Source organism: Balaenoptera borealis (assembly GCF_965194805.1).
Source record: "Balaenoptera borealis genome assembly, chromosome: 9".
Classification (NCBI taxonomy): domain Eukaryota; kingdom Metazoa; phylum Chordata; class Mammalia; order Artiodactyla; family Balaenopteridae; genus Balaenoptera; species Balaenoptera borealis.
The window spans coordinates 53,162,613-53,187,633 of NC_138873.1; the positions used below are offsets into that span (position 1 = coordinate 53,162,613).

The window sequence follows — 25,021 nt, forward strand, 5'->3', positions numbered from 1 at the left end:
ATAGAATGTATAAAATAAACTATAACACAGTCATATAATAGAATATTACACAGCAATAACTATTTTTATGCAAAATATGGATGACTCTTATAAATGTAATATTGAGTGAGAGCCAGACACATACCATATGCTTCCAATGATATAAAAACAGTAAAGTTAATTCATGGTGAACAGAGGCCAGAATAGCAGTTATTTTCACATTGGTGGAGGAAGGGGGCATTACACAAGAAAGCCTTCCGGGGTGATGGCATTGTTCTGCATTTTTATCTGAGTTGTGATTACATAGGTACAAAAATACATAAAAAATAAACTAGCTGTACTGATAATAAGTAATAGCTGTACTTAATATTTTGGTACTTTGCTCTGTGTAAGTTATACCACAAGTAGAAATGAAAGAAGGGAATAGGAAAGCAAAGTGAAGAGAGAGAGGATAGGAAGCGGGGGCGGGGGTGGGGGGGTGGGGGGGTGGGGGGGGTGGAGGGGGTGGGGACATGAGAGCTATTACACCATGCCGCTGCCTCAGACGCTGTGATTTAATAAGGAAGCACCAAGGAACCTGTGGTAATTTCTATAATAATATTTTCTGCTTTGTTACCAAGCCCTTAAAACCCAGCATCTCCAAACAGTAGAATATTTGTTCTTTGGTAGGTCTAATCAGAATACAGTTTTCTTTATAGGTCCATCTTACAAATGATTCATCTTAATGCTATTTGTCCTTGAACAACAACAGGCTTCAGGGATAAAATTAATTAAACTATTTATCTAAATCTATGGACTATTTTCAATTAAAATCAATTACAGACATAAAAAATTATAATTTCTTCTGCCAAAAGAGTGAGCACTTAAATTACTTTAACAGTAATTATGAAATAAAGTTGATTTCAACATTAATGACGTTATGGCAGCTGAAAAAAGCCAAAATTCACAATACAACAGAAATACAATACAACCTCTCATTATAGGATTCAATTAGACTAGAAAATTATGCAAAAAATAAAAAGTGATAAAATATTCATATATATATATAAAATTCATAAAAGTAAATGTCAAAAAGGACTCAACCATCTCTCTCACACACAAAAATATCCAGCTAACATATGTTGTATAAATTACTTCCAATTCCTGCTCAAGAAAGAAAACTCATACTTCTAGTATATAAAGAGGTAAATAATTACTATTTTTCTAAAATATAACTTAAGACGACAAACTATAAAAAAAATATGTGATCTCTGTCTTACCAGGATGCCTTGAATTTTGAAGCAATTGATTGGTTTATTTCATAGTATTTTTTTCAAAGAATTAATTTTGACAAAATTTGGAACACTACTATGGTTCATAAAAAATTTTTAATTGGACATATAGACTTGAATTTTGTAAAAGAAAAGTGGTTCCACTCACCATGTTAAGAAAAAGCATATTGCCAATAAACGCCCTCTGCCCACTTTAATTTTACTCCTAAACTCTTACAAATCAGAAAGAAAATACAAACACACTAATATTAAAATTGGCAAAGGACATTCCACAAAAGAAGAAATACAAATAAGTAGCCAATAAGCATATGAGGCAATTTCTACTTCCTTAGTAATCAAATAAATACAAATCATACATCAACAAAAGGCAATTTTTAACCTAAAAAAAAGAAAGATTTTTAAAATTATGAAAGACAGATGAAACTATGAAGGAAGTTTTGGGGAAAGGAATTTTAATTCAAAGTGCAACCTCAGTACTGAGCTGAGGATAAACAGGTGAGCAAAAATATAAACTAAACTCTGGGCAATTTAGAAATTGGTGAAATCGGTACCAGCGTTATGCCAGTGTTTATTTTTATGCTTAGGTATTTCCTTTTTTAAAAGTTTAGAAGTACTAAATATTCCTAGGTATCCTAGTAAAGAATTCTATTTTTATTTTAAGTTGGATAAAACTGTGAAAGACACTGATTTTTCTCTTAGCTAGACACCTCTGCGGTATAAAGCTAGGGTTTTCACAGGATGGCTATAACCCAAATACTGTTTCTTGTATGGTGGCATCTTACTAATTATTAGGAGAGGACATAAATAGAAAGGGCTTGAGAAATAAACGTGCCAATCTGAACCTATAAAGTGAAAAGTGTAATGTAATTCACAAGGCCGTACATCAGATGGTATTTTTCTCTGCACACGGATTGATGGTTGATGCCAGAAGTTACTATTCTACTCTGAATTGAAGTGTATTCCCCTTTTTATGAGGCTTCTGCTGAAAATGAAATGTCTTAATACACATAAAATTATATATTCAAGATATCTTTGAACCATAAGAGAGTTTGCTCTGAAGTCGCTAATAATAGAGCTAGAAGGAAGTAGTTCAATTAAACAATTGCCAACAATTTATGAAGAATACTTAATTCCTGGGCCAGGATGGAGGAAAGGGACAGGGTGGAAAAGGGGATCAAATCTCCCCTCCCTTCTTCACATTTAACTGCAGTGCATTAGCTCTTGCATTAGCCCCAAGATAGTTCAGGGCCCAGAAATAGTTGGAGGTGCAAAGATGTAGGTAGCAAAAATACCCATGAAGTGATTTTCAGACCTCTGGGGAAGCTTTTCAACATACACAGAAAAGAAGTGCATGTAATTCACGGGTCTCCCAATGTGGCAGCAGGGCCTTAAGTTTAAGCTTAGAAAAAGCAGTGTAGTTAGTGCATGGTGGGGTGACCTTATAACTTATCGTTCAAACAAGGATCTTTTCAAGAGTACAAGGGGATGCTGGTAATAAGAGTGCCGGGCAGGGGAGAGGAGGGAGGGCCTCTGGAGGAGTCGGCTGTGAGTACAGAGGAAGGGACAGTTGCCCCATGCTCCAGGCCCCATGAGGAAACTTGGAAACTTCTGTCTCTCCTGCACGTGAAGGCAGGTTAGGAGTTTATCTTCCTCAGCTTCTTTTTTCTTCCTCACCTCTCCTTGTATTTGTCAAGATGTTTCTTTCCAAGTAGAGTTCAAAGCATTTTTGCAATTCCAGTGATAATTATTCTCAGTGTTGGTGGAAATTCTAATAGTTCAACACATTCTTTAAATCCCTACAACTTCATATTGTCGTTTTATTAATTCACATATCAATTCCTAGATTGCTTTGTATTGGCCTCCTGCAGAATTGCCTTAACTAAATTATATTCCAAGTCAACATTAGGGGTTTTAAGAAACACCCCTCACCCCAGGAAATCTGTTGTTTAGTCTAGTTTAAGAAATTGTCAATAACATTGTTCCTTAGATCATAGAATTCTCTTTATAAGGATGCCCCAGAGACAATTCTGATCTGAATAAAAAGAAGTGTTGTAATTCTCTTTATGGGTCTCTTCTAAATTAAGGACTGAACTGTGTAACTTAAACCATTTCTTGTTTTACTGAGAGTGTTAGAAAACTCAGCACCAACTTTGAGGCCCAGTCATACTAGTGGGTAGGTCATTATGATCAGCAAATTTAGTCTTAATTAACTTGGGTCCCACCTTTGTTTTTTCCTTGTTGTTTTACTATATTTGTAAATTATGCTACTTTGTTATATTTTATGCCCCCTGGTAAACGCTTGAAATCCTTACTGGATTAAGATACAGTTACAAGAACAAGAAGGAAGGGGAAGAGAGGAGACAAAGTAGAGCAATTGTCTCCCAATTCTATTTTTGCTTTAATCGATGTCAAAATCAACCCTGGTTCAAAATCAACTTGTCTCGACTCTGTCTCCTCTAAATTAGAGGACCCAGGTGCCTGTGAGAGGCTCCTGGAGGGTCAGAGGGTCACAGAAGATTCTCCGCAGCCTTGTTTAAACTCATGGAATTTCCCATCCTCAACAAAGTTGACACTAACCACCCACCATCAGCAGGAAGTGCCCTGCAAGTTGCCCTCCTCCCAGAGGTGATGTGCTGAGCTGAGCTGTACACTTGCTCTCACCTGGCACCTGCATGGCCAACACTGCACTTCTTCAGGAAGACTTGCCTTGTGACAAATGTAGTTTATGAACAAGGAAGCATTTTTTTTCTTAGAGCAAAGCTGACTGGTCACATACAGGAATGAGAACCACAATTACAGCTTCCCTACCTAGCCCCAAGTACTAATCACGCAAACTCACCAGCCCAGACAGTCATCAACTACCTCGCTCTGAGCAGTTTATTTGCTGGTTGGAACACATAGGAGATTGAATATGAAAAACTGCAGGAGGAAGTTATCTGTGGCAAACTTGCCAAATATGAACAATAGATGTGGAAATGAAGAAGTGATCAGAGGAAAAATATGTGTGACAAATCATATGATACATTCGTATCAGAGCCTTGTTAGAAATCCATTCATACCAGAACTTTTCATTTGTTGTGTTTTGTATTTTTTTTTAGGATGTAAACCCCAGCCTTCCAAAACTGTTCCTATTATTCTAGTCTGCATACATTTCATTTACATATTTATATATATAAGAGGGTTGAGACTTTACACATCTGCTGTATTTGGTTCTGTAGTCAATAATTACTTATCATTACTTATGCAAAGGATAAGTTTGGAATATGGGTTCAAATATTTATAAAAATTATAAATATAAAGTAAAGAAACGAACTTTAAACTCAAGAGACATGGTTTTGGCCCCAGCTCTGCCACCAGGCAGCTGGGTAACCTTGGGAAGACCCTCTTGAGATTTTTATATCCTAATCCCCACTGGGCTAGATCTGTGCTTCTCAAACATTGACAGGTGGGTTAAAATGCAGATTCCTAGGCCCTACTCCAAACCTACCAAATTTTAACTCCTGGACGTTGGGACAGGAATCTGCTTTTTTCTCCAGGTGATTCTGATTTGGATATTTAAGAAACACACTTTGAGAAACACTAGACTAGAAGAGCTCCTTACATACTTTTTAAAAATCCATAAAATTCTGCTTCATGATTAGCTCAAGTTCACTTTTCAACATCCTTTCCCCAAAGATCTTACCTAAAGAGTCCATCTGCCCTCTTGATTTCTTATCTGCCTTTCATGGACATGGAGACATGAGAAAACGATTGCAGGATTTCCCATTAGTCCTACCTGGATATCAATAATCTTGTAGTAAGCAGATTACCTAATAGCAATATAGTCATGATGCCTTCATTATCATTTTCTCTTGCAATGTGACTAAATCAAGGACAATTATACACTGGGGCATATTATTGTTAATAACACCTTTTTTATAATAATTGTAAGTCCACCAATTATCAAAGGTCTTCTGCTAGCTTCTCCATACCAGTAGTACAGAAACCATTTTTAAACACTTAGCTTTTAATTCTGGCCTAAATATTTAAATTAATTTTAATTATTACAGAAATATGAAACAAAGTTACATTTCTAACAGAAATATAGGTATATTTCGAAAACACATTTTTCCACTGTATAAATAGCAAAACATAGAAAAAAAGATTGATTTTTAAAAGCCAACTTCACCTAGAAAGCAATAGAGTTTTCACAAAACTTTGGGTGATGCTGAAGGAACAAAAATTTCATGCTCGTGCCAAACATTCTATTTTAAAACCCAGATGTTTCAAAATCAGTCAAGGATGTTGCTGACAGCTGGTTTGATTCTCCATAGAACCTGATAGAAAAAAATTCTGTATCTCCTAACATGCTTTTATAACACCTCAGAGAATGTGCTTTCTCTATCAAAAGGAGAGTTTCTACAAAATAAAAACATACTTCTTGTGTTTCACCCTTTGCATCACAAAGTTCTCATGGATGCTACTCCCTTTAAAGTGTCCCAGATAGAGTCAGCCAGCAATTAGGCCCTGCAATTTTGACTACACTCATGGCACGTGTATTGTCAACACGTCTTTTTGCAATGTCCATGGCCTGCCTCCCAGATCTACGGTTAACAGGCACTCAGGAGCCTGCCCCTCCCTGGCTGCTACATGCCATTGTGTTTAGGAAAACATTGTTAAGACAGGAAATCTCTGCAGCTGGGAGGGATGCTCATCACTTCCTGGTGAACTGCTTCAGTGTCCCTTAGTGGTGCGTCCTTCTAAACGTGGATGCATACCTACCTTCAGTTGGTGCACCACAGGGCAGTAGTTTCGCTGTACTGCTCTGGCGTACCGCTGTAACCAGATTATGGCAGGCACTGTAATCCCCTCAGGACACTGTGGCCTGGGACCCTGCACTCCCAACCACTAGGGAGCTTTCTGGCCTGCAGCAGTCCACGTTGCCTGAGGCAGGAAATGCCAGAGAAACAATGCCCTGCAGGGGCAGCTCTCACCCAGTGACTTGCAGAACCTGCTGTTCTAATACTCCAATTGCCCTGCCCCAGGGATAGCACAGCTCTGACTTTTTACAGTGACATTCAGGATTCCCTGAGGGGACTAACCTCCATTTACCTACAGTGGAAACAGGAGTGATCATTCCCCCTTTACTGGCTGGCTTCCCTTCCCTGCTCACTTTCTCACTCCCTACGAGTATTTCTTGAATTCTATCTGTACTTGAATCCTTGTCATAGTATCTGCTTCTGGGAGAACCATCTCCTAGGAACCATCCCTCAGTTAAACTAGCTTTCCCTGGATACGGTTTTTAACATTTGGGATCGGCTGGTGTGTAAATGTTGGAGATAACATTTGTATTTGTTTATGTCCTTCAACCTCCCCAATAGCAAGCTGGAATCTGTAGACAAACAGAATATAAAATCTGGAAAGAGGGTGATTAAAATCCCTTCATCATCCCACTGGTTCATTTTTCATATTTGAGGGAACTGAGCTCCAAAGAGATGAAATGATTTGCCTAAGGCAACACAATCAGAAACGGCTGAACCAGGAGCAGAATTTAGATATTTTGGCCACAAGTTCAGGGCTGAAGACACTATGCCTCAAACCTGTAAAGAAAGTAGTATGCTATTTTATGAAGTCAAAAGATACTTTATGACTACGTAGAAGCCAGACACAGAAATTTTCTACATTTTTTCCCCCAATTTTTGTCATTAGTAAAGGCTTCTAGGCTGCAAATAGGACTGTCTGCACATTCCTCAGTTGAATTTTATGATCCTATGCTGCATTAGTGAAATGAAGATGAAACATAAAGACACAGATGTATACATCTTAAGAGACTCCTCAAAACAGCATTTATATGATTCACCCTTCATGTTATATGTCTAAGTTAAACGCATAACTCTTAAAGTTTCCTTCTTTTCCCTTTTGCAGCTGCACAAGATGTACAAGCTTCCTACTCATAAGAGGTATAGAAACTCTAACCTTACCAACCTACCTCATGACTTTGATGGCTCTCTACTTTTCATCAAGGTACACTCTCATTGAAAAGGGTAGAAATAACTACTTATCATTAGAACCAACTCAGTTTCTGTATGCCTTACACACTGCTGTTTACTGTACTTAAACCTTGACCAACTTTCCTGGAAAATGATCAACTCAAATACATAAGTCAGAGGACTTAGACAAGAACAAAACTTATGATGGAAGACCAAATTCACCCCCTCCTACTATAAATGAGGAACCTAAGCTCCAGGAAAGACAACTGATTTTACTGAATTAACATAGCCAATAAGTAGAGATCCAAGTCTTCAGATTTCTGCTTTGGCTCTTTCCCCAAATTGTTATTAATCTCCTTTTTTTAAAAAATTCATCTACATGACTGGTACAAAAATACAAAGATTGTGATAGAAACAGCTACATTCTCCTCTCTGTGCTAATAAACCATCAGACTCCTTTAGGTGGCTAGTCCGTCGGCCCTCTGATCCACCACCAGGCTTCAATGCTCAGGGAAGTTGACTGCAGCTACTCTGGGTTCCTGTCCATGCCCAAGCCTTGGCTTTGGGGCTACAGAATCTCTTGATAATTCACATCACAAGTTCCCAAATGAAATTACCCTAGGGATATTTTTATTTGTTAAATATTTGAATTTCCTAAATACATTGTGTTCAATGATACTCAAATTTCCACTTAGGGAAAAAACACAACTGAAGGTGTGTGTTCGGACTTGAACATGAGTAGCTCTGATGGGAAAGGTGTCTGGTGGAGTAATAACTTCTGAGATTTTGCTCCACTGAAGTTGCACAAGTCAGGACAGTGTCTTTGGTTATCCAACTCCAAACACTGAAAGGCCCTAGAGACAACTGTCTTTCAAAAGAGCATACAACAGGTAAGAGTCAAACTTGATGATTCAACAGCCATCCATTTGTGTGCCTAACAAAAATCCATTATTTTCTATATATAGAATTTTGTTAGAAATGTTATCTTAGAAATTTAATATTTATAATGGTGTAATCTTGGGCTTCCCTGGTGGTGCAGTGATTAAGAATCCGCCTGCCAATACAGGAGACAGGGGTTTGAGCCCTGGTCTGGGAAGATCCCACGTGCCGCGGAGCAACTAAGCCCATGCGCCAGAACTACTGAGCCTGTGCTCTAGAGCCTGCAAGCCACAACTACTGAGCCCGTGTGCTGCAACTACTGAAGCCCGCGTGCCCTAGAGCCCGTGCTCTGCAACAAGAGAAGCCACTTCTACGAGGAGCCCGTGCACCGCAAGGAAGAGCAGCCCCCACTCGCCGCAACTAGAGAAAGCCCACGCGCAGCTCCAAAGACCCAACGCAAACATAAATAAATAAATAAATAAATAAATAAATATATTTTTTTAAAAGTGCAATCTTTAAGTAGAATGTAAGGATAATGTCTTACTCCACTAATCAAATAAATATTTTTCAATTTCCTCTTCTACTTGAATATCATTTTATTCCATTAACTTGACCATGTTAAATTAAAAAAGGGAAGAAAAAGAAAGCACATCACAAAAACCAATAAAGCTACAAACATTTTTTTCTCTATCTACCCTGCTGGGATATCTGTGACGCTAGAGTGGAAAGAGCACTGGCTACAATTCTGGAGTCCTGGGATATAGTGCTCACTTTCATTAAAAAACTTCATGCCTCCATTGCTTAATCTGTTAAATGGAGACAACTAGACCTAACTACTTAGAATTATGTGAGAATCCCATATGAGCTTCCTCTGTGAAATACGCTGCATCTGCAAGAGAAAGGCAACCGGTTGGCAGTGGCTGAGGAGGAAATACGGGTGTGTCCATCCAGCTACCACAATTCCCACAGGCATTTAGGTGGCACAGACTGAAGGGATAGGGGAAGATAGCCGAGAGGGAGGGGCCATGCAGAGCAGCACCCAGATCCACAGAGTCCCCACTTTCACCTCGTCACTTTGCACAGGGACATGGATGGGAGTGCCCCGTACCAGCTTCAGACCAGAATTCCGAGATGGGGAGGAATGGACACGGAGGAGATTAGGATGGAGAAAAGATAGGGAAAAGCGAATACTGCCATGTATCCACTCAGTTTTGAAAAGACCAAAGGAAAAGGGAAAATAATTTACAAGTCTTCCAGAAAAGAAGTGGGGAGAGCCAAGGGATGAGTCAAGGGGTGATGGGGTTTACGGAAAACCTCACAGTTCTCACCACACTTTTCACACACTGCTTCCAAGGAGCCTCTCAACAGCCTGGTGGGGAGCTAGGCAGGCTGGTATCATTCCCATTTTATTGATGAATACCCTGAGGCTCAAAGACTTTAGATGATTTGCCCAAAGTTTTCTAATTTGGAACTGAGAAATACGGGATTAAGACCAAAGTCCTCTCATTCCTCTACTGCCGGGTTTTTGGTTTTGTTTTTTTCTTTTCTGCCATCACTGGTCATTACTAAATGGTGAGAATTTTATACATTGAATTTTAAGTGAATTATCCTTACTCTATACCTGGGGTAGAATATATTCATAGCAATTCACATTTCTAAGAGCATGAAATATAATGTGAATATCAAATCAACAAAGACATTTCCTAAAATACATAAAATTTATTTTTTAAAAGGGACTAGACTTTTGAGCAACCAGGTGAGTCCTTGGATAAGCCTCAATACTCCATGTCAGTCAGGGATCTGGTCAGTGATGACCCATTAGCCATGGATGACGTTATCATTCGACTGAAAAGATTTGTGAACTAATAACAGCCCCTAGTAAGTTTGATGAACACTTTGGCATTTGTTCTGGAAAATTATAGACTCTAAGATTTCGAAATGAAGCAAAAGTGAATGAAATTAACCGTTTGCTAGGTGCTTTGCTTTTTATTTAAAGACTAAGAAAGTTATCACTCATATATGGAGGAATTCCAAACGCATGGCATCTACTCAGCTCACAAAATCCTAAGTGTGCTTTCTATAAGGAAGAGGTCATAAGAAACATGTAGATGAAGAAGGAATATATTGGGTTGGCCAAAAAGTTCCATAACATCTTACGGAAAAACCCGAACAAACTTTTTGGCCAACACAGTGTAAGTGGATATAGAAGGCTGTATATATGAATATGCAAACTGCCAAGAACAGGAGGAAAAATATAAGGGGTGAGCCACAAAATCCCAGAATGAAAATGAATCAACCGAGCCAATAATATCCAAATGCAACATGAGAACTGGAAACATTTGGCAGCTAAGATATCCTCCTTATCTTTTAAGTACAGGCATTTTCAACACAGGGCATGGAAGACTTTATTGCCCCATTCTCTCTGTTCCAAAAGCAATTTGCTTATATCTCTATGAGAGTAATTTAATTCAATCTAGCACCAGCTTGGTCCTGATCTAATTGAACTTCCCTACCCTATTCTGAATGGTCTTTTACCTTTCTGCAGTGCAAAGACCCTAACTTAAAATATAATAAAAAGAACATACCACTCAGATTTATATGATGTCAGACAGGATCCCAGCAGGGAACAGATGGCACACACAGAAGAGATGACTGAAAAGTGTTTAAAGAACTATTTACAAGATGTGGGAAGGTGAAGGAAAATCAATAAAGGGCAGTGGAGCAGCCCAGGGCTCCTAACAGCAGGAAATCATTACTACCTCTAGACAGATAGGCAAGGGGAGGGCGTGAGTACTGGAACTGGCAAGATCCGAGCTGTAGAAGAGGCTGTAGCTTTCAGCAGAGTAACAAAACCACTACCACACTCCAGTGTCACCTCCTGCTCCTGCCCTCTCCTCCAAAGCCTCCCATTGGCTGAATCCAGCTAGAAACCAGAGGGCAGGAGAGCTTGGTCCACACAGTCTATAAATAAGCTCTCAGGAGCACAGAGGAGGGTGGAGAGTGGATCTGGAAGGGCAAACAGAGAATATCCAGAGACTGAGGTTTCACACAGAGATGTTCACTGTAGCATTACTACTAATAATGAAAAATCAGAAAGAACCTAAGTGTCCAGCAATAGGGGAATGAGTAAGAAAATTATTTTACATATTTTAATGACATGAGAATATGCTTATGTTATAACGCTAAGTGAAAATAAAACAGGACACAAAAGGCATCTAATGCTGCCTTTGAAATTTCATCTTTAGTGCCAAATTATATGAAAATATGCACAGAAAAAGAACAGAAAGTGTTATTCATAAATAGTTATTAAAGCTGCCAAAATAGCTAAAGCAAATGTAGTCTACATCAACAAATAAAACGAGAGTCTCAATCATAAAAGAACAGTCCCTTCAAAGGTTCACTACTCTGACCACTTCCATAGAATTGGACAGGGCATTTGAAAAGTGGTATCAACCAATCAACCCTTTTCAGGGAAGATAAAATGATACTTTCGGGGTCTGGAATCCAACTCATGTGAAGAACATGAGAATAAACTGGGCACATTTCTCTCTTACTTTCCATAGTTCATATCATATTTTCCTCCACCTCCCCAAACCCAACCCCAACCGGCAGCTCTTTAAACAAGGAATATAGAGAAGTCTGTATAATGATCACTTGAACCACTAAAAAGATTATGCCTCCCTCAACCAATATGTCCTTCAAAATAAAAACAATTCTAAACTCTAAAACAAAATTTTAATATTCTGAAATAACATAAAACTTCCAGGCATATTCTGAATTTTTTCTCTTTCTCATCCCTCCCTGCTTTGCTAATATTGTAAGCACATGCTTAATTTACCAAGTAAGTAATCTAGCACTGAGCACAGATATGAGTACATATGTGTGTATACACACATACATGCATGCATACATGCACACTGAGTACATATAAGTACATATATGTGTGTGCATATAAAGACACACACTGAGTGTGTGTATATATACACACACATACATGCCAGCACTAAGTACTTTACACATATATATGTCCATAGAATAGATGGATAGAACATTATCAAGTGGTCTTTGGAATTCCTTTAGCAGTATCAATGTTGAGACCTCTCAAACATCATAAATCCTTCATCCCCCGTGAGTCTTAAGTTCCTGTATCTCTCAGCCTCTGTCTTGTGCATGTTTGAACATTTATTCTTCTACCTTATTATAATGGCAAATGGGCAACTTTTCATTTTAATGGTGAGTATTGCACAGTCTTCAGAGATAGGAGAATGAGACTCAGTTTCCCAACAATAGAGCTTGAACTGGTTTGCCAGCCCACACCCCAGGGCCTCACACACAGCAGGTGTCCATATATGTTAAATAAGTGAATCACATCGGTGCACTTTCACTCTCACATTTACTTACCTTCCTGAGTGTGACAGACACAGACACCAAAGACCATACAGTAAGACCGCTTTTGATAGAGATAACATCTGCTCAGTTGCTTGAGTCACATGAAAGAAGCAAACCTGATGCTTCAATTACCATTATCACTGGATAATTGTTTTTAAAATTGGAGAAAGTCTATAATAAGCAGAACTGAGCAGAGAGTGTGGTGCAAGATAAACTAGCAAATTTCCAGTTGTACTCTGGAAATTAGGCAGTATTAATGACTATAGTAATTTATGCTTTAAAATAACTGCAATAAATCTAAGCACCAGAGCAGAAGTTTTAGCCTAGTATAATGGAAAAAGAAATTCACTCTCTTCTATGACCTATTGTAAGTTAGTTTTGTGCATATAATAATACTCATAGAAATTAATGAACATTCTTAAATGTAATTTTAAGAATAACTCAAACACATAAAAGTCAAAATTCAATTTTCAGAGAAATGAGCACTAAAGACAAACTTGCTAGCTCCTATAAAGACAAAGATTATTCAAAGGGTTTTCATAATCCTTTTACATCAAACTCTCTAGATCTACATCTTTCAAGCCAACAGTATTTCCTATAAATTCAGAGTTTTGGTCACCAGCATTTTCTTTCCTCTTCTAGGGCTATGATTAATCTTTGTGCAGAGTGAAAAATCTTCAACATTTTTCACCTTAGATTCCTTCGCATACTCTGTGAATCATCTCAGCAACAGGTAAAGACTTGGTGGCTTTGAGAGTAGATTGGAAATCAGGTGCAACAAGTTTAGCTAACACTTCAGGGACTGAGTCACTGATTCTCGGCAGTATTATCTCAAGTCAAATGTTCCCAGGAAAACAAGAATGCCTCATGGACTTCCCAGCACACATGAATTCTTCATTCTTGGATATTCTCCTTCTCTAAATAGGACGTGGTAGTGTGCAGATAATTAAAAAGGAGAAATGCATCTTTCCTGGTCTTTGAAAGGGTGATTGCTCTGAGAGTAAATGGATAAATACATTTCTGTTGGATGCTTCTGTTCTTTAACTACCACACACACACACACACACACACACACACACACACACACACACACACACACTCATTCACACATTCTACCAACTGCTCATCCAATCAGCTTTAGTTTTCTCATGGTGTGGTGAAAATATTATGAGCTCTGGAGTCTGAAAGACCTGGGTTCAAATACTGTTCTGTCATTTACCAGTTAAATCAGCTTGGGCAAGCTACTTCCCCTCTTTCAGGTTCTGTGTTCTCAATTGTAAAAATGGGGGTAAAATCACCTACTTAGCAGAGCTATTATGAAGATTAGATGAGATACACTGACTATAAAGGCAACTGTCACATAATAGGTGATCAACAATTCGTGCCCTTTCATCTATTTTTTTTTTTTTTTTCTTTTTGGCTCATGGGCTCTAGAGCGCAGGTTCAGTACCCGTGCGCATGGGCTCAGTTGCTCTGCGGCATGTGGGATCCTCCCGGACCAGGGATCGAACCCGTGTCCCCTGCATTGGTTGGCGGACTCCCAACCACTGCGTCACCAGGTAAGTCCCCACCTATGTATTCTTGAGAAAAGTTTCTTATGTTAACTTATAGGATAGGTTGGGAATTATTAGGCTGAGGAGACTTCCCCTCCTCCATTCCCCACCTCCGTACCCATTTTCCTCAGAAAACAGCCCAAACCCATCTGGCTGTCCTTTGCTCTTTGTTGATCAGTTCTTGGGTGGCCTGAAGGTAAAAATTGGTGCTCCCCTTTGTTTAACATCTGCTGGCTTTGTAAATTCGTGGAATTGTAACCAGAGTATGATTACACACACAGAAAGCAACCAGGAGTCCTGTAGTGAGCAAGGAAGTCGATGCATAAATGCCTGAGGAGCTTCTCTGTGGGAAACTACATGATGAAGCAAACACAGCCTGAATGCATCAACAGTTATCACCTAGATCTAGGACTGATTGTTCCCTTATGGGCATAAAAAAGAGCTTTAAATAAAAGTGAAATAACAAGGAAGGATACAATTAAGCACCGGTAATGCACTAGCTACTATGACTTCTAGGTCAAAGTACTTGAAACTTCTTACAGGGTGAGATTAGGACAATCACAATATGCAAAGTGGTAAAACTCAAAACTTTGAGCCAATGCCAGATATTCAGTCATACTTGTCATACTTCGCTTTTATCTTGAAAAAAAAATTCAAATTCTAGTTTTAGACTAATTTGTTTAAACATGTTTACTGACACATATGGGAATACAAATGTTCTTGTTTCCATCCAAAGTAGCCTCCAATGAAGGATTCCTGATGGATAATTGAGTCTATTCCAGACAAAATTGTTTTGGGGAGTTAATAGTAAAAGAGAATAGTTTTGTAACCCCACCTTGGAACAACTACATTTTGTTTTGCATATAATAACAGCAAAATAATATTTCTTGCAGATAATAGCAACCACTTAGTTCTCAGGAGGGGAACAGTGGGGAAGCAAGCCAACCTTTGCTAGTAGAGCCAAGAACGGCTGGCAAGGCCTGGGGCAGCCTCCCCTGCACAGGCTTGAAAAGGGCCAGTTCTTAGGTTCGCACATGGCACTCATGATAAAGGAGACACATACAGTGTAAACTGTATGTCAACATCAGTGTCAACAGTTTGGTTCTACTGTCAACTTTTTCAAATAGCAGAGGCAAAAACAATCAAGCTGTGCTTTCATAGAATATTTATGAAATTCATCAGTATTATGAAAACATTTAAATGACAGATCATAAATAAAATATATTCCCTGTCTCAGCACCATTATTATGTCAGGCCCCATAAAAGGAATTCTTGAATGGGTACAATATGGATAGACTCTATAATTTTATTTTATTTTATTTATTTATTTTTTGGATAAAACAACAGAAATTTATTTTCTCACAGTTCTGGAGGCTAGAAGTCCAAGACCTAAGTGTCGGCAGGGTTGATTTTCCTGAGGCCTCTCTCCTTGGCTTACAGACAGCTGCTCTCTTGCTGCCTCTTCACATGGTTGCTCCTCTGTGCATACATGCCCCTGGTGTCTCTCGGTGTATCCTAATCTCCTCTTCTTATTATGACACCAGTTAGACTTGACTGGGGCCCACCCTAATGGCCTCATTATTTAACTTTATCTCTTTAAAGTCCCTCTCTCCAAATACAATCACATTCTGAGGTATTGGAGTTTAGCGCTTCAGTTATGAATTTTAGGGGGACACATTCATATACTCTATAATTTTTTTTTCATTTTATTTATTTATTTATTTATGGCTTCATTGGGTCTTCCTTGCTGCGTGCGGGCTTTCTCTAGTTGTGGAGAGCAGGGGCTACTCTCCGTTGCGGTGCGCAGGCTTCTCATTGTGGTGGCTTCTCTTGTTGCGGAGCACAGGCTCTAGGCACATGGGCTTCAGTAGTTGTGGCACGCAGGCTCAGTAGTTGTGGCTTGCGGGCTCTAGAGCGCAGGCTCAGTAGTTGCGGCGCATGCACTTAGTTGCTCCGCGGCACGTGGGATCTTCCCAGACCAGGGATCGAACCCGTGTCCCCTGCATTGGCAGGCGGATTCTTAACCACTGCACCACCAGGAATTCCCTACTCTATAATTGTAAAGACCATTTTATTATTATAAAATATGAGTTGTACAAACTTTAAACATTTTTTGAAAACATGAATTAAGATATTTTGTGTGTGTGTTTTGTTTGTTTGGGTTTTGGGTTTTTTTGTTTGTTTTTTGTTTTTTAGGTAGTAGGTGAAGTACTAATTATAGCAGGAACTCTGAAAGTATTCAGTATGTCAGTAACCAGACTATAGTGCATATTCCAGCTGAATAACGAATAACTCAATCTGGGGATCAGACAGTCTCATAGTTGTTGGTTTATGAATCTAGGCAAAGATTTCCCAGAGAAGAGTCATCAGGAAGTTAGATGAGTCAGTTGGGCTCCTGCCAGAGTTGTGTAGAGGCCAGGAATGGAGCAGTACAGTCTATAACCCAAGAGAATCCAAAAGAACAGCTGAGCAGAAACCAGAAAACATGGTTTTAGTTGCACTTCCCCATTTGCATTGCATTCTTTGAACTTCAATTTCCTCATCTATAAAATGAGGGTCTGGGCTTACTGCACAGAGCTATTACGAGCCTCATGAGGGATAAAATACCAGCAGTAGTTTATACTCCTTGAAGTGTAAGGTCAACATAAGGTGAAACTTGTATTCGTTAACAGGGAACCCTCAATGATAAATCAGCAAGTAAAACCAAAGGATTCAAGCAGCAGGACCTCTAGAGACCTAAGTGAGAGTTACTCCTTGAGAAATTCTGACACCCCACTTAGCCTGAGCAGCAACTGTAAATTGTGAGGGCCATCTAGCTAGCCACTTATATCTGACTTTGCATTCTACTGCCTGGGCCAAGACTGTGGGGGAAGAAGAAGGGTGTACCAACCAGGTTCCCTTCCAGGTCATGCTGTTTCCTGACGAAGCTTGGGCAGAAGCCCCAGACAAAGGATCTAGACACGGATACTTTTGGATATAACATACACTTTAGAATTTCTGCCTTAAAATTGTTTTTTCTGGGCTTCCCTGGTGGCGCAGTGGTTGGGAATATGCCTGCCAATGCAGGGGACACGGGTTCGAGCCCTGGTCCGGGAAGATCCCACATGCCGCGGAGCGACTAAGCCCAGGAGCCACAAATACTGAGCCTGCGCGTCTGGAGCCTGTGCTCCGCAACAGGATAGGCCGCGACCGTGAGAGGCCCGCGCACCACGATGAAGAGTGGCCCCCGCTCACCGCAACTGGAGAAAGCCCTCGCACAGAAACGAAGACCCAACACAGCCAAAAATAAATATATATATATATATAAATTAATTAATTAAAAAAAAAAAGTTTAAAAAAAAAATTGTTTTTTCTTCCAAGAATTTAACACATTGTATTTTAATATATTTAAATAGTTTTTCTCTTCACTAATTAATACAGAAATTGTTTAGTGCCAAAAATTAACTTGTTTTCCTATGTATATTATAATTCCTGCAGGTGAAATCTACAGCCTAAATACACTCACTGGGGGAATACAAAGAAGGTAGCATTAACCACAGTGCTTTCAATTTGCAGTGATAAACTGCAGGACTCAAGACCACCAGCTGGAGAACCCTAGCCCCAACCATAATGAACTCCCTGACGGTCAAATTACCATGCCCCTCTGTGCCTCATTCTTCCTCAAAATAGGAATAATATTGATAATATTACCTACCTCTCAGGGATGTTATGAATTAACTGTAGTGAGTTAATAGTTGTAAAGTACTTAGAACAGTGTCTGACAGACACAGTGTATGTTAAATAAACTGCATTTTTCAACGAAATCTTGATGGAAAACAATGTTTTCACAGACATGGTCTTAAGTTATTATAAATCAAATGCCTCCTGTATTTTCTTGTCTTACTCATAGCACATGTTATTTTGCCTCTTGACCCCAACTTCAAGATAAAAAACTATCCAACTAGAGAACCAAACTACAAACCAATATTTTGCCAAGCTTAACAGTAACTTACTTTTACTCATTTAACTTCCATACAGGGGAAGTTAAAAAAACGAAAGGCACTTGTTAATTCTGTGTTGCATTTTTCTGTGTTAGCTACAGGTTCAACCTGTCCTCGTCTTGTCTATAACTTGTAGATGAGAGAAACTGGGACACCACAAACGGACTTAGGATTCTCTGCCTCACTTGTGTGTCTCGGGGTCTCCTGGTACTTTGTCAAAATGATCCCTTGTTATGATGTTTCTCTGTCATTGCTTCACTCCCATTGAATAGGCCAATCCAGGAGACACACAGTGCTGTAAAGACAGCACTAAGCAAGGGCTCATTTTCTAGCATGAAGGCGTCTCATAAACCTGAACCCACAGAGGTATTTTGATGAGGCATTTGCATTGGCCCAGTGCAGCTGTGTTTTAAGGGAGCAATAAGTGAGCTAATGAGACTTATAAACAATTGACTGGCCTTTCTTGCCAAAATCCCCACAAGTGTCAGATATTTATACATACCTTATCTTGAAAACTCACTTTGGGACAAGATATTGAATTCACATTTCAATCCTCTCTTGGGTAAAAGTCCAGAATTCATTTTTCAACAGTGAATATATGAAAAGACACCTGTTGGATATGCCAGGAAATTTGGTATGAAAATAAAGATAGGTTGCTCTTAAGGAAGAACATCTTGCTTTTAGAACACAGGCAATGCTGGACTCTTCCTGAAAGAGACTCCAGAATCATTCTGATGGAGGTTGAGTAGACAACAAGTTAGCTGTGTACCCTAAATAACAATTCTCTTTGGATCTGTAAATCTATCTAAAAAATGTCAAGAACCACTCATTTTCAGCCTGTAATTTTAGAGTGTTAATGTCATGTTTACCTATAATTTCAGCGAAGGTTTTCAAATCAATATATCACAATTGAAGCCCAATCTTTATTCCTAGGTGCCAAAATGTGATAGAATAGCTGAGATAATCTAAGGCTCTAGATATTTTAAATAGAAAATTATTTATGCATAATCCTGAACACATGATTCTCTTTGTTTTAAATGTCACTGAGAAAATAAAAGTTTCCGTGATTTTTCTTTATGTCCAGTATTGGATATAGTTTAAAATGATCATAATCTGAAGAAGATTTAGAGCCTTTGATGATCTCTATATGAGAGAATAAAAATTCTCATTAATTATTCAGTATGAGTAAAACTTCTTCAGGAGAGAAAAAATGTTCTGCTCCTTCAAGGTAATCCTTCTTCTGACCTCAATGCATTTGATTAAATTTTTTATTTCTGCACTTAATGCATGATATGCTACTTTATTCATCCACTTGCCACTCCACTAGACTACAAGTATCTTAGGAGCAGAGGTTATCTCTAATTTCATTGTTCTTTTTCCCAGTGCCTGATACAGAGTAAGTGCTCAGTAAGTGTTTGTAAGACATAAGAAACTTCTCTTTAAATTTTGATTGAGAATCATTTCAATAAGATACAGAAAGGAATTTGCTGCCATAGAATAATGTATCATTAATCCTAGAAAAATGATTCTGTAGGTCAAATTGCATTGCTTTTCATGAACAGGCTCTCTAGATCTTCTATACAGTAGCTAAAACATGAAAGGGAGATTAAACAATCATTTGATAAATTTTTCAAGGTAAACAGAAAAGCATACAGTTCAAGATTCAAATAATCTCACCAGACACAATTGTTTAAAATAACTAAATCACTTTTTTCTGCATGGACATTCCTAAACACAACCAACACCTTAGGTGAACTAAAAGTTAAGACAGATAAGTGTTTTTAATGTTCATAGTAAGATGGGCATTTTGAATGAATATTAGCAGTTAGAAAATAAATTTCAATATTGAATATCTTTGCTACATGGCTCTAATCATGCATGAATAGTAAAGCAGTGATTCGCTGTCTCATCCTTATAAATAAAATTTATAATTGAAAGCTACAGAAGAAAAAAGAAATAAACCTAAGCCCAGAAGAACTAAAGGTCTCCAAAAGTGTTCACATCACTTGGTTACGGACTAAGAAGATTATGACTAAAAGTGTAGAAATAGAGTGGATAAAGTAATATAATGACAGAGATAAGTGGCAAAGAATTATCCTATACTAAACTTAGACTCCAAAATCACTTCAGGAGAGGGATTTCCCTGGCGGTCCAGTGGTTAAAACTTTGCCTTCCAATGCAGGGGGTGTGGGTTCGATCCCTGGTTGGGGAACTAAAATCCCACATGCCTTGTGGCTAAAAAACCAAAACATAAAAACAGAAGCAATATTGTAACAAATTCAATAAAGACTTAAAAAAAAAATGGTCCACATTTTTTAAAAATCTAAAAAAACAAAACAAAACCAAAAAATCACTTCAGGAGAAATGCCTCTAAGTTCAACTATAAAGTTTATCTTTGGCTTCTTAAATCAGATATATTAAGACTTTTCAGTCATTGAATGCACAAAGAGCCGCACTTTTACAACTACAAAGGTACTTCCAGATACCCAAAGGTACTTCAAGTCTTGACAGACCTGGTTACAACTTCTCCTGGACTTCTGGAGTTGTTTGACTCCACATACAAAGTACAAAGGGATTTATGAATGCTACCACCATTACTATGCAGATAACGACAATTAACATCATCACTGCCACAATCACTCCCACTCCCACCACCTTTCATCTGCCCAGCACCTGCTCTGGGCTGGGCCCTGGGCCAGGTGTTTTACATAGATAGTATTTAACTCTCAGAGAGCCCCAGAAGTGAAGTGCTATTGTCTCCATTTTACAGAGAAAGCTGAGGCTTAGCAAAACTTATCCAAATAGCAGAGACAAATTTGAAACTGAGTCTGTCCAACACCACAGTCTATGCCTTTTTCACTGCAGCGTGCTCTCAGAGCTATTTACTGAGCCTCTATTATCTTCCAGGCACTGTGCTAGTCATTGTAAATATATATTTAGAAGTCTCCAAAACAATGCTAAGAGGTAGGTCTCAGATCACGAAACTGAAGTTAGAGCAGTAAAGAAACTTCCCCAGGAGCTCACCGCTAGTAAGTGACAGGGCTAAAATTTAAATTCCTGCTTTATCAGTGGTGAAACGACATAAACTTAAAATTTCAAACTCTTGCCTTTGGCATAAGCTAAATAAGGGAAATAACCCAGTATGTATTAACCAGTTTAGATGCAATATTAGGTAAAACAAACCTAGGCTCATCTAGCTATGTCCTTTATATTAGAAAATAATTAAACCTGTTCAGAGTTCTAAACACTAAACCAGCCACAAAAGACTGAAAACTAGAATCAATTAAGTCACGAAGACTAACACTCTACAGTTCCAGAATGCTTTCAAATAACATTTTCTTGTTCTTTTTCTCATGGAATAAAACAGTAGTTTATCCTCACAACACTCTAGTGATATAAACAGGGAGTAAGTTGTCTTCCCTTTATAGAAGGAAAAGGTCCATGCCAGGACAGAAAAACTAAGGGACTGCTGACAGTCCCAAAACTTGAACCCGTGTACCCTGAAATGAGAATGCTCTGCTCTCTGGCGCTGGCTGCATTTTTCCCTCCAAATGAAACCAGGTCTGCTGATTTTCAGAGGATTATGGAGCCCACCCATCACCTGAGTTTGGCTTCCCTGCAGAGAGCATTAACGCTAGCTTCTAGGTTTGGAGTTCAGTTCAGTTCGAGGGTGATCATTTTTAATTCACTGTACTGACCTTAGCGAAGAGCCCATTTCTAATCAAAATAACGCTGGATGTCTCGATTAGGGAGAATAAAAAGGAAGTACTATTTTCTAGCAGAAAATAAACACATGAAATTACTACTCAGAAGAAAGTATAGGGCTTCCCTGGTGGCGCAGTGGTTAAGAATCCGCCTGCCAATGCAGGGGACACGGGTTCGAGCCCTGGTCCGGGAAGATCCCACATGCCACGGAGCAACTAAGCTCGTGTGCCACAACTACTGAGCCTGCGCTCTAGAGCCCACGAGCCACAACTACTGGGCCCGCGTGCCACAACTACTGAAGCTTGCGCGCCTAGAGCCCGTGCTCCGCAACACGAGAAGCCACCGCAATGAGAAGCCCACACACTGCAACGAAGAGTAGCCCCCACTTACTGCAACTAGAGAAAGCCCGTGCACAGCAACAAAGACTCAACACAGCCAAAAATAAATAAAATAAAATAAATTTATTAAAAAAAAAGAAAGTATAGGCAAGATACTAGTAAGAAAAAGGAGAAACAGTTCCCATTTATTGAGCACTCATAACGTTCCAGTCACTTTTCTGAGCACTTGACATGCATTAACTTACTTATTTTTTTTTTTAATTTATTTATTTATTTTTGGCTGTGTTGGGTCTTCGTTTCTGTGCGAGGGCTTTCTCTAGCTGTGGCAAGCGGGGGCCACTCTTCATCGCGGTGCGCGGGCCTCTCACCGTCGCGGCCTCTCTTGTTGCGGAGCACAGGCTCCAGACGTGCAGGCTCAGCAATTGTGGCTCACGGGCCCAGCTGCTCCGCGGCATGTGGGATCTTCCCAGACCAGGGCTCGAACCCGTGTCCCCTGCATTGGCAGGCAGACTCTCAACCACTGCGCCACCAGGGAAGCCCACTTATTTTTATAACAATGCTTATTATGTCCCTTTTATGGATGAGAAAACTGAAGCACAAAAAGGATAATAACTTGCCCAGGATGACACAGCTCAGTGTCACAGTAAGTAGAACAGGGATTTAAACCCAGATAGAGAATCCACACTCTGAATAAACTGTTTACAAAATGAAGTATAATTCAGTGGCTTCCCTGCTGGCTCAGTGGTTAAGAATCCACCTGCCAATGCAGGGGACACGGGTTCGAGCCCTGGTCCGGGAAGATCCCACATGCCGCGGAGCAACTAAGCCCGTGCACCACAACTACTGAGCCTGCGTTGAGCCCACAAGCCACAACTACGGAAGCCCACACGCCTAGAGCCCATGCTCCACAACAAGAGAAGCCACCACAATGAGAAGCCCACACACTGCAACGAAGAGTAGCCCCGCTCGTCGCAACTAAAGGAAGCCCGCGCACAGCAACAAAGACCCAACGCAGCCAAAAATAAATACATAAATAAAAAAATTTTTTTAAATGAAGTATAATTCAAAACCTAATAAATGATGGTGCCACTAATGGCTGCTAAGGAAAGTCTGGCCACAGCTCGCCATGCCCTCTCCACACACCAGCGTGGTCCCTCTGATGGCAAGAGAAGAATGGACAAGACAGGAGATGAGGCGGACCCAGAAGGGCGACGGCTCTATTTCTATGGAAAATAACATATTAACATGTTTACCAAAACCAAGCTGAAAAAAACCTCTAAGGGTGAATGTTAGGAAGAGAGGCAGCCATGTTCAAATTATTTTATGTAAAGAAAGCAAGCAATGGCCACTGAGTTTTAGAACATTACACTGAAAGTCACAAATATTTGCAGAATACAGAAATCTGACATCAATAAACTTTGAACCATCATTGGAGTGGTAAAAGCTCTTTTAGGAAGAGAAGCATTTTCCCCCTCCCCAACCCTGTTTTTTCCATTTCTCTCATTAGACCTTTGCATTTATAATAATGACGATGGTGGTGGTGGTGGTGATGGTTTTACATTTACTGAGTTTCTACTTTGTGTCCAGAAGTGTGATAAGAGTTTTACATTTAATAACATGAATTATCATGTGATATTCACGAGAGCCTTACAAAATTAGTATTACTCTTTTCTCCATTTTCCATATGAAGAAACTGAGACTCAGAAAGGTGAAGTAACTTGCGCAAGGTCACGCATCCAGGACATAAATTCACTTTCATTTGCTCTAAAAGCCCACAATATTAATCGTGTATGCCCAGCAGATAAGTGTGGCCACCTGACTGTCCCATCTTTATGTAGAAACAAAGGCCAAAGTGAGTGCTGCACATTCCAGCTGAGGTCCACCACCTCCAAATCCTGGACAGAAATGAACGTACAGGGCAGATGGCTCAAGAGAGCCACATTGGCCAAAGGTGGGCCAGAAACCTAAGTGTGCTTTAGCTGCTCTCTTTACTAGAAACAGGTACAATCTCTCAGAAGTAAACAAAATATTTATAAACATGATATAACTAGAAAAACATCCCAAAGACAGACCAGTAAGTTTAGTTCTCAGGACATTTGTTAGTACAAAGTTCATCATAGTTCTGAAGGAAAGAATGGAATGCTTCAAGACTGAACTAAAATACATGAAGCTCGAGGAGAGAAACAAAGACTCCTATTTTAAGTTTTAATCTAAAAAGTATTTGCGTTTGAATAAATTGTTTACAGCTGTGTATTATCTCATTTGATAGATACGAAATGATGCGACTAAGTCAGATAAGAACCACCACTATGGAAGTTTTTAAAATATTTACTGAGGTAATAGGAAAAATACTTTTATGTTGGATACATCATTATTAAGTAACATATTTTGTTAGAAATTTCAATTAGTAGTTAAGCACAGTAAGTCTTTATGTGGATAAAAAAATGTTCTATTACAACCAATTACTACTGGGAATGATAAATATGAGAAAAAATAAAATACCTTCTCTCTTAGCACGCCTCTCCCTATGCCCTCACACATACTCAGACTGCCCTGAACCACCTGTTCAGGAAGTACTTCTCAGAAAGTTCCATGTTCTTCCAAGTGTTGGTGATGCTCATAATGCACCTCTGCCTGGAACTTGTTGCTCCTCCCCTTTTCTGTCTGACTAAAGCGCTTCAGTCATCCTCCTCCAGGAAGCCTCCCTAGATCCCCTCCTCTATGCTAACATCTATCATAGCACTTATCCCACTGTTTACTTTCTGGGCTCCTCAAGACACTAAAAAGTCTTTGATGACAGAGACCACTCCCATTGTTTTTGATATCCCAGCACTTAGTTAATAAAATATTTGCTAAATGAATGAAAATATGTTGCAAATTAAGACTTACTTTAGAAACAAAGGAAAAATATTTCTACAATGCAAATCTTGCACATTATTCTCAATGTTCATAAAGGTG

General features: G+C 39.2%; 1 protein-coding gene across 2 annotated transcripts in view; it reads right to left on the reverse strand.

Annotated features, from left to right (window-relative positions):
• CRYBG1 (crystallin beta-gamma domain containing 1) overlaps window positions 1-25,021 on the reverse strand; it is a 224,955-nt gene that overhangs the window by 184,272 nt on the left and 15,662 nt on the right. The gene's annotated exons all lie outside the window — the stretch shown is intronic.